The sequence below is a fragment of the Lipotes vexillifer genome, unplaced genomic scaffold (genome assembly GCF_000442215.2).
Source record: "Lipotes vexillifer unplaced genomic scaffold, Lipotes_vexillifer_v1.1 scaffold789, whole genome shotgun sequence".
Lineage (NCBI taxonomy): Eukaryota > Metazoa > Chordata > Mammalia > Artiodactyla > Lipotidae > Lipotes > Lipotes vexillifer.
In genome coordinates, this window is record NW_006778055.1 from 1,192,156 (window position 1) to 1,203,700 (window position 11,545).

An 11,545-nucleotide genomic window follows, 5' to 3' on the forward strand; every position below is an offset into this window, starting at 1 on the left:
ATGTGTGTGTGTGTGTGTGTGTGTGTGTGTGTGTGTGAGTGTGTGTGTGTGTGTGTTTGTGTAATAATAGCACTTAACGTGAAATCTACTGTCTTAAAACATTTTAAAGTGTACATTATTTTTTGATTATAGGTACAATGTTGTACAGCAGATCCTAGATCTTATCATCTTGCTTAACTGAAACTTTATGTCTGTTGATTGGTAACTCCTCATTTCCCCTTCCCCTCAGCCCCTTGCAACCACCATTCCAGTCTTTAATTATGTGAATTTGACTATTTTAAATAACTCATACAAGTGGAATCATGCAGTATTTCTTTCTGTAACTGGTTTACTTCACTTAGCATAATATCCATGATGCTCATCCATATTGTTGCATTTAGCAGAATTTTCTTCTTTTTTTAAGGTTGAATAGTATTCTCTTGTATGTCTATACCACATATGTTACTGACCCTTTAGAGTGGGGCCCCAACAAGGGTCCTTCAAGCCAATAGGAGGCGGAGTTCGGTTCAGAAGCAAAGGAAAGCTTTATTCTTTAATCAAAGAGTGGAGAGGTGTGTGCTTGTGCTCTAGAGCACCTGCTCTCCCTGACAGGCCAGGCCAGGGGCGGGGCTGCTTTATTGGGATCAGCGGGGAGGGGGCGGAGTTCGCACGAGAGGCGCAGACGTGTTGCTCATGCTCCAGATCCCAGCGTGGGCGCGGCGTCTCTGCATACAGCCCGCCGAGCTGAGGTGTCCGGTGCGGCCATCTTGCACTGAGAATCTGGTCTGAAGTGCCAGGTACAAGACCTCTGCATGTAGCACCATATGAGCAAGAGAAAGAAGACGAAGCACAGAGGAAAAGAAACAAAAAAAAAAAGGTTAGACTTTATTGTATTACCCAGATTCTGTTTCCCACGAATTGTTAATAGCTTTGCTGGTGACAATTCCCTCCTCTGCCTTTTGGCCGGCTTCTCATTCTCGAGGGGCGCTGAGGGGCGACGTTCTGTCTTCTGTGACTGTTTCCTGTTGATCTGGGGGGTCGTCATAACCCCAGGGAGAGGAGTAGAGCTTCCCACAGCTGCCTTTAGTTATTTTTGATTTTCCCCAGGCCTTAGCCCTGACTGTTTGCGTTCCTGAGCGACCACCCTTGGACATTTTATAAATTCTAACCTTTTGGAGACAAAACACGCAAGACAATTTGATATATGGCCCAAGTGTCAGCAAGAGAACAATGGTTATTAAGGGGCCCAGGAAAAGTAGAAACCGGTGACCCAGGGGAGGCCTTGTTTTACCCGGCTCCATATTTGTTCGGCTGGATGAGGCCGGCTGCCTTCTGTTTGGCAAGTTGCTGTTTCCGGTAGCCTGTCTGCACTTTATTCAGTCAGGCCACTTGCACTGAAGTAAAAGCAACATGACGTATTGGCCACAGCACACAGACCCTTCCCTGGTCAGCTAACATCCGAAAATCTCTACTGCTCAGCAAGGCGTATAGGATTACTTGTCGTTTGCCGTTTTTCAGAAAAGGAGTTTTAGGTTGGAGAAAGGTTCAGAAGAGGAGTCAGAAGGGTCCATTGTCTTGGGTTGTTTACTCTCAAGTGATGTACCCACGGAGTAATCCCCTGCAACAGAGTTGCGAGTCTCCATGGGCTGTTAGTCCAGATTCCCTTGCCGACCAGTTGACATTGGTGGGCAATAGCCAGTAAATGGGCTTGCGTCCAGGCCTTTTTATTCTGACTTTTTCTCCTCTGTATCTCAGTTTTTAAACAGCCAGTGGGCAACCTTAACAACGAGGCAAGAGGTAGTGGTATCTGGTTCTGTTTCTTTTCCATTGTCTCCGTGGTCCCAGGTGGGTTCGTTATCTGGGACCACTTAATTCCCTGGTCCGAAAATAACACAAACTACATTGTTTCTGTTCTCTCTGTTTGCTTCCCCTCTGGCTTTTAAAAAGACCTTGGCCTTTTCTTCCCCCAATAAGAGTACATTGAGGGGGCTCTACAGGTCAGCGCAGGTGGGGTCATGGGTCTGAAAGATTCCCCTAATCAGATTCAGGAACTCCTCTGGATCTTCCATCAGCCCCTTACTGTGACTTTTCCAGTGTTTATACAGATCAGAAGTGGTAAATGGGACATATTCCTGGAGGAGTTCTTCTCCATCGGGGACCTGACTCAAAGAGAGTACTTTTCTTGGTGGGTTGTTGGACCTTGGCTGGTAATTAGTAGACCCGTAGACAGGCCAACTTTACCCATCTCTCAGCCGGTATTGGAGGCAGGCTGTATTACGTAGGAAAATTAAATGTTTTCAGTTAGGGGGTGATACCTGAAAAACTTCCAGTTCTGCGGGATACACCCAAATGGGCTACCCTTCGCTATGGCAGATGTTTGGCTCCCCATACCTTAGGTGTTCTGTTTTGGATTTGTTACCGGTTACCGCGGGGGCGGTTGGAGTGATTTGTTGGCACACAAATGCCCCAAGATTTGACCCAAATAAGATTTCTGGTTTGGGAAATTTGGAACCAGCAACCAAACCATTAATGGATTCCTTAAGAGACCCAAATAGGCATGGGATCTGATACAGTTGGGGGTTCCCTTTGGATTCATAATGGCCTGTGCTTGAAATAGTCAGTCCTTCCTCAGTCAGAATGTCCCACAGGAGGTTGGACAGGAGTGCCTCCAGACCAGAGCAGCTTAGCCATGTCACTTCCCGACCACCCTGGTCCCTTAGGGAGTGGCACAGCTATCTGAGGCAGGGCTCTTCTCTTTCCTCCTTTCGGCCGAAAGGAGTTTTCTGACTTCCCACTAGGTGAGATCTAAAAGCATGAGGGATTCCCACAGGGTACTCACCAGGTCACTGCAGTAGCTGGTATTCTGTGCTGACACCGCGAGGAGAGCCCGTGCAGCCTCAGTCGGTAAAGAATCACCCAAGGCTCGCCTCCCAAGCAGAGTGGGGAGGAGAGGTCGGCAGTGGGTGTTTCCTGTTCTTGCCAGCAGCTCACAGGGCTTCCCAGTAATGATCTTGTGAGTGGCTCACAGGGCTCCCCAGCCCAGTTCGGAGAAACTAGCACTGACCAGAAGAGGTCAAGACCCCGGTCGCATACCTACCTTGGGACCCGTTTGCATTTGGGCGTCCTCGGTGCCTTTTCCTGAACTCAGATCGAGCGTCTCATTCTGTTTTGTCAGGTGAAACTAGCAGAGCAGAAGAGGTCAAGACCCCGGTCGCATACCTACCTTGGGACCCGTTTGCATTTGGGCGTCCTCGGTGCCTTTTCCTGAACTCAGATCGAGCGTCCTCATTCTGTTTTGTCAGGTGGCCCTTATTACCTGGGCCTTATTCTGGTCTCACCTCTTGGCTCACGGGGCTGCCCACTTTCCCTTACCACACTCAATGTGACTATGGAGAATGCTACTGTTGACCCCTGGAGGTTGAGGAGGAGGGCAGAAAGCCCTGGTGTTACTGCTACTGCCTTGTACAGGGGTCAGGAGGTGAGCACTACTGGTGAGACAGCGGGCAAGACTGCCGTGGTTCCGTCTAGTCCACAGATCCTCACCGTCCCCAGGCGTCCGGTACCGAGGGAAGGCCAGCCAGAGGCAGCAGGAAGATACTCATTATTGAGTTTCAGTCTCTGATCCCCAAGGATGCCAGAGTATGATCCCCTCAAGGGGTCACAGTCTGGATTACTCTGGAAGCTACGCTGTGTGCACACCACATCTGGCTATTGGGTTGCTGGGCAGAGTTGTTCTGAATTCGGCCAAAGGCTACTGCCATTTTACCCCATCAGAGTGTAGTCAAAGATCACACAGTCAGTCATCCTCACGTGAACCTCCCAAAGCCTCTGCCTTCCTCCCACTGGAGCTGGTATGAGCCCAGAGCCTAGTGGGTAGGTGGAGGCAAAAAGGCCACGGTCCATCCCATCTGGGTCACCAAAATTTGTTACTGACCCTTTTGAGTCAGACCCCAATAAGGGTCCTCCTGCCTGATGTCACTTGCTCCAATAGAAGGAGAACAAGTTTGGTTCAGAAACAAAGGAAAGCTTTATTCTTTGATTAAAGAATGGAGAGGTGCACTCTCACTCCAGATTACACACTGTCCCCAAAAGGCCATCAGTAGGGCTGCTTTATAGCGTTCTCATCTGTGGAGGGAGGGGCAGAGTCCTTGAGGGTCAGGTGCAGCTGTTCTCATGGCACTTCAGACTGAAGCACTGGGTGCAGCATCTCTGCACACAGTACGCTATTGCCATCTTGAATTGACGTGTCCTGCTCAGTACTTTTGCACACAGCATGCCAATTGGGGTATCAGGCATGAAGGTTCTGTACTAGGAGCTCTAATCCGACATGTTAGGAGCAAGGCCTCTGCACATGGCCCTCTACTGGCAAGTGAAACTAGACTAAGCACAAAAGAAGTTAAACTTTATCTTATCACCTAGATTCCATCTTATTTTTCTCAGGGACCCCAGTGGGCATTGCTGGTGACACATATTTATCCATTCATCTACCCATGGATGTTTCAGTTGTTGCTGGGGATTGTCTTACTGCCTGCTGGAGATGGGTATTTCTTCTCATGTGGACAGTGGCCCTCCTCCCCTGATGCTGGGGCTACATAATAGTTGATATTGGTGAGTGATGACAGGGAAGACAGGCCAGGAGTCCCATGAGCAGTGGAAGTGAGTGTGCAGGTTCAAGTATGTCTTGTTTTTCCACTTGCAAATTAGAAGGGGGGATACAGGGGTGCTGATTACCTCAGTAACTCAACAGATGAAAGGCTGGATGTGGAAGACATGTCTTCTGAATCAATCCAGATGGTGTCTTCAGCTCAGACTCCTTTCCATGATTTCTGAGAGCTTGGCACACTACAGAGTAGGTGTTCTGTGGCTTTGATTGCTGGCCTACATTGGCACCAGTTACTGCCTGGAGTAGGAAGTTGGCTCAAGGTATAGACTTTGCAGGTTGGATGCAGAACCCATGAAGATGGCACATGTTCTTCTTAAATTGACTGGGGTAACAAGGATGTGTGTAGTGAAATGCAGAAAGCATAATATAACATCCTGTTGTGCACACTCCCACCTCTAAGATGAAGAGTTTAGGGCCTGGGAATGAGATGTCCATTATGACATTCAGAGTGATAGTTTCACATGGGAATTCTCAAGTTAGATGAGCAGCTGTGTTGCAGGAGAGGGAAATGTCACATCCTGGGACCCGTGGGAGTCCTTAGGACAGACAGCCAAGTGAGGCTCCTTGGCTTCGTGCAGAAAAGAATTCAAGAGCAAGCCAAAGAAAAGCGAAAGCAAGTTTATTTGATAAAATAGAGGGATACACACTCCATAGGCAGAATGCAGACCTTCTTAGAAGGTGAGAGCAGCCCCAGGGCGTGGGGGTCATCTCAGGAAGTGAGAGCGGCCCTGGGGTATGGGATCATTGGTTTTTATGGGCTGAGTAATTTCATACGCTAATGAGTGGGAGGAATAGTCTTGCTATTTCAGGGAAGGGTGGGGATTTCCCAGGAATTGGGCCACTGCCAACTTTTTGGCCTTTTGTGTTTCATTTCGGAACTGTCGTGGCACAAGGGGGAGTAATTTTAAACATTACAATGAAGGTATAATGAGCTAAATCTCAATGGCAGGACTCTTCTCAAAGCCACCCTGGTTTCAGTTGGTTCCAGCCAGTTGGTTCTAGGTTTTTATCGCATCCCAACAGCTGCGCCCCTTCTTCATTTACCTAACATGTGTGTCCTGCCCCCTTCCCTCCTATCTCAGCTGTAGCACTTTGAGTTTTTTCAGTGGAGGCAGAGGTAAGGCTCTACATTTTGAATCAGGGAATGTGACCCTTTAGTACTTTGATTGACTGATTGATTGATTCATTCAGCAAACACTGATTATATGCTGAGAGTGAAACATAGACAATGTGATCAGCAGGTGTAGAAAAAGGAACTTAACTACTTTCACAGTTTCACAAGAACGCTGGCAACTTGCGAAAAAAAAGTGTGTTATCATAATTTCTACCTTCATTTTCTTGAGGATTTGGGCATCTTAGGCTGCTCACTTGTACATATCAGTTAAAAAGGGGACAAGGCTACCCCAGCAGGTTTTTTCCTTTCAGTTAATTAACTAATTATTTTTCTCTGGTGTTCATTAAGAGACCAAGTAATTTTAAGCCTCAGACATTTATTTGCAACATTATTTAGGTTGCTAATTTCTATTTTCAGGAAGTTTTGGTAATCATACTAAACCCAACATGAACTACTGCTGTTGGACAGTCCATAACCACTCCTAAGACCTTAGGGAAGCCACTCTGTCTGATTGTGTCTGTGACACAAAGGTATTGTGCTCACCTCTCTTCAAACTGTTCCATCAGGTTTTTTGGGTTTTTGTTTTGTTTTGTTTTGTTTTTTTCCGGTACGCAGGCCTCTCACTGTTGTGGCCTCTCCCGTTGCGGAGCACAGGTTCCGGATGCGCAGGCTCAGAGGCCATGGCTCACGGGCCCAGCCGCTCCACGGCATGTGGGATCTTCCCAGACCAGGACACAAACCCGTGTCCCCTGCATCAGCAGGCGGACTCTCAACCACTGCACCACCAGTGAAGCCCCTGTTCCGTCAGTTTTAATAGCTATTACTTGAGGTTTCTTTTTAATCTGTTTAAGGGGTTTGAAAGTGTTGGTAAGAATGACATTCTGTGATTTAGGCACTACCATCTCATGATATTGGTTCACAGAGGTAAACTGTGCCAAAGAATCTCAGCAATTCCATATTAGTGATTTTTGTAAGAGAAATTTAATAACACACTTAACAGTAATTCATATTTTCTATTGCATTTATTTCTAATTTCCTTCCTTTAAAGAATCTTACCTTACATTTGTGAAAATTATTGTCTCTATAATCTTGTCCATATTTTTTAGGTCTAAACATTATTTCTAGTAAAGGGCTAAATAAATTAAGAAAGCGTGTTTCCAGTCAAATATGCTTTAATTTGATTTTTACATCATAATTAAAATTTGTGTTTAAATATTAGCTAGCATAAATTCTTGTGCTTATGAAACTTATCTTGAAGTCAGAAGTCACTGCAATGTAATTACAGCTCTAAGCCTGTTAGCATCCTCAGTCCTTGAATGGCATTGCAGTTAGGGAATTATCTTAGTAAATACTGCTGAAGAAATTTTCATGTAACCTTTATATCTCTTCTGAGAAAAACAGAAAAATAAAATCAAGTACAAGAGAACACATCCCAGTATTTCTTAGCAGAAAATGGGGAGGGAGATGCTTTTCTTTCTCTAATCTGAGCCCTTTACCCTTCGAGACAAGAATTTAGGTTTTTTCCAATTTATAACTGAATCCTTATCAAGCATTACTCAAACCCTTTTGCAGCCTACACAGTTGTTTTTTTTTTTTCTCTCAAGGAGATTACAGTTACAACTTAAAGTTTACCAGAACATACTTCTAAAGACCAGTATGAACAAGTTTTCAACATAAGAATAAAATTATTTTATCCTAATGAAAATGTGAATAAGAGTACATAGAACAGCCTGAAGAAATTAAGATGAATCAGATTAAAGTGGCAAAATATTTATTACACAAAATAAGATTGTATCATCCCATAATGTGCTGAGAAAAAAATCTGGTTGAAGATTTTATAAAAACTAGTAGAAGGGATAGTCTTAGATAAATATAAGCAATTTAAAATCATGTGCTAGAAAATATTTCGTAAGTCCTAATACGGAACAAATAATTTGGAAAAAAAATGAGTTCAGTGTACGCTGACAAATTATTTTCCCATCGAAGATGATCCTTGGAAGACTTGACATAATTATTTAGAAATGTTATCAGCACACCAGGCTCAGAAATTTCATTTTCAATTTCTTCTGCAAGTTGATAAATATAAAGTTACACTTTAGTAGTTCCAGCGTATACAGAAACCTTTAGTGGAAATCAGGTGGTCCTGGTCAGGAGAATTATTTTTATGACATCCCTTTTTACATCCTCATTTGAAAAACAAATTCATCTAGAGTGTAAATGTCTAAAGAAAAGCTGAACACTCTGAGATCACTAGATTCCCCTTAGAGTGTCAGTCCTTTCAAACATGAAATAGATCTCGAGAAGCCTGGAGGCATTGGACCTTCAGAAGTACTTAACTCTCATTTCCCATGTCACCAAACTCCATTAATTTCATGAATTGCAAAGGACTGTGATTCATTGTTAGTGGTTATTATAATTAAATGTAAATGTTTCTTTTATAAATCCTGCATCTAGAAGAAACATATTTGCTAAGTCATTCAATTTTTATAAAACTTGTCATATTAATAATTGTTAATTTAGGAATATGAAGGAACAATCTAAAACCCAAGTTAAGTGCTTGAGTCACATGTATTTTGGTCCCAAAGGTACCCATGCCTGTCTCATCACAGTGTCATGTAGAGTACAATGAAAGAATGTCACCTTCTTCGGGAGATGTATTAGTAATAATTCACACGTGTAGACAGAAAGCATGAGCATTGGGATTGGATTTGGGTCACAAATGTCAGTGACCCACTTTCATAAAAGAAAAATATAAATTTAGAGGATATACAGATTAATTTAAATGTATAAAAATGAGTTAAAACATAGTACAGCAATCAGTTTTTTTAAGTTACTAGTAGTCAATAGTGCTGACCTGTAGAAACAGCAAACTGCAAATTGAAGTAAATCAGAAGATACTGCCTTCTGTGTTGAAAGATTAATTAGAATTACTAAGTGATAAATTAGTTGTGTTCTAAGTAGAACACTGACCTCACAGCCTCAAAGACTATAATAGCGAGTCAGAGGGCAGAAGAATGCTAGACTTTAGAAACAACTATAAAGTGACTAAGACACTATCCCTATCTTAGAGAATCATATAGTAGAGTAAAATACAAATGGCAAGTAGACAAACTGTTGTGCAATGAAGAAAGGATGGCAAGAGATTTTCAAGGAAAAGCCCGTTAGTGGAGGCTGCATTTGAGATGTGCCTTGAAGAATGCTAGGTTACTGAATAGGTTGTGTTTGGGGCAAGGAAAATTGCGAATTCTAACAGAAAGGAAAAGCTGTGTAGGATAATATATAAAGATGTATAAAACTGCATAAGCTGTATAAAGCACTTTAAGGCAAGGAGGTAGGTAAGCACAGTGTTTGTTCAGGAAACAAAAGAAAGTAGAACTTGAATCATGCAAAAGGTAAGAGGGGACAAGTAGTGGGTGAAAAAACAAAGGAGTATTAGGGCCTTATTGTGGAGGGCTGGATGTCAGAGTGAGGGACTTGGTATGTGAACAAGGGATAGCAACAAAAGTAACAGTTCAGGCAGATCAAACAGAAGTGGTTGGGGAAAGTACTTTTCCCAGGAAAGACACATTGTAACAAGGTAGACATGATAATTATATTAAAAAACAGATAAACTAAAGATGGGGGGACTTCCCTGGTGGTGCAGTGGTTAAGAATCTACCTGCCAGTGCAGGGGACATGGGTTCGAGCCCTGGTCTGGGAAGATCCCACATGCCGTGGAGTAACCAAGCCCGTGTGCCACAACTACTGAGCCTGTGCTCTAGAGCCCACGAGCCACAATTACTGAACCCGCCTGCCACAACTACTGAAGCCCGTGCGCCTAGAGCCTGTGCTCTACAACAAGAGAAGCCACCGCAATGAGAGGCCCGCGCATTGCAAGGAAGAGTAACCCCCACTCGCCGCAACTAGAGAAAGCCCGTGTGCAGCAACAAAGACCCAATGCAGCCAAAAATAAATTAATTAATTAAGATGGAGTATGAATAACTTTGACATAAAAACCAATATAGAGGAATAACAAACATCAGGGCCAATAAATATAGCCAAATGTAAGTTGGAGCCAAAAATATAATGAGGGTCAGAAAAAGGATGGGTTCTTTCTATCAATTGATGTAGTGTCTAAGATCTAGAAAAGGGTGGAGGTACTGGGGGAGGATTATTCATAGTGAAGAAGTACTGAAGTTGCTGTGCGGTAAGGATTAAGACACACATGGACACTAAGTGAGCCATCATCTCTCTGCACTTCGATGAAATGAAGATTTGCTATGACTTAAAAGCATACTTTCAAATTAGCAACTGAAAATGATCTGGGCCTAGCCTGGAAATGCAAATGGTAAAATGTTAGAGGAGACCTAAAGTGCCATGTGGAAGGAACGCACTTGACGATGATGTTTGATAGCAGTTATTAGAGAATAACGCTATTCTCCCTGATAATCCAGTATTTCACACATTCTTATAAACTCCGCTCCTTCGCGTGAAGAAGGAAAGAGTTTGTTCCTTCACTTTTTTTTTGTCAATAAGCAGTAAGGTTTACCAATGAAGGTGCCTGGGGAAAGGATTGTTGGTAAATAAATAAATAAATAAATAAATAAATATATAAATAAGGGAGTTGGCCTGCCTCAGCAGAGTAGAAAAGCTGCTTGTGATTATGGTTTGAGAAAAACTAAGATATATACCAGGACCCCAAAGTTTCTCATCAGTATTCTGGGATTCCACATTTTTCCAGTAGAGACAATATTAGGCAACAGACATAGGGAAATGATTGCAGAGATGAACAAAATCAAAAACAAAATAAAAGAATTTGATTCTGAAGTTCACTTTTGTAGCCTAAGCATGTAAATTTCAAAATGAAAAATATGTCCCTGCTTGGCCCAGTGTGATGGACCAGCCTGTAGGTTTGATCCTAAGAGGTCTGTTTGGGATGATGGGAAAAGTGTTTATTGGGGAAATGGGGAAAACCAGTAGCAGAAAACTCTGGGCTCAAGCCTGGGGCTAATAAAATTCTTTTGAAACTCGTCTTAAGTATACATGACTTAAAATAGGTAACAATATAAAACTTAGTTCAAAAACGAATCTTTTAAAAGATATATATTGTGAGCATGCAGTAATTTGGTAAATGAAAGAAAAGTTTATCTTAAAGGAAAAATATACTTGATAATTAAGACTATACAGTGAGTAACCAGATAAAACTCTTTAAATGAAAGAACATTCATAACTTTCCTTATGATACATTTCAATGAAAGAAGCAAAAGGAATTACATTTTTCTCACTCCTACATTTGAAAAATATTAAAATAAACCCAAGTTTCTCCTAAACACAATTCACTTGTGAGTTATCTTTCGAAGCATAAAATTTCCCTATCTCTCTTTATCCAAAAAGAACTAAGTTGTTTAGATCTTTGATTTTTTTTCTTTTTGAAGATAGTGTTTTGCTGCTGGACTAGTGAAAGACAGAAAATTAAACCAACAAATGAGGGGGAAAAAATCTTCTTAATAGAAAAGATGCTGGAGTCAAAATCTGGTAAACTTCAAGCAAGTCCTACTACTACACAGTACCATGACCTTGGATTGGGTGGTATTGAATTGGGTTTCCTAGGCCTCGATTTCCTCATCAGTAACTAGAAAAGGAAAGATGATTATGAGCTTCATGGTGGATTTAATTTGCTATGATTTCATGATATCACCAGCTTTCACACTTTACCTGAATTATAACTACCAGTACCCATTGATATACTGTAATCCTAGAGAGGACTCTGTTGATTGTCTTTTTTTTTTTTTTTTTTTTTTTTTTTTTTC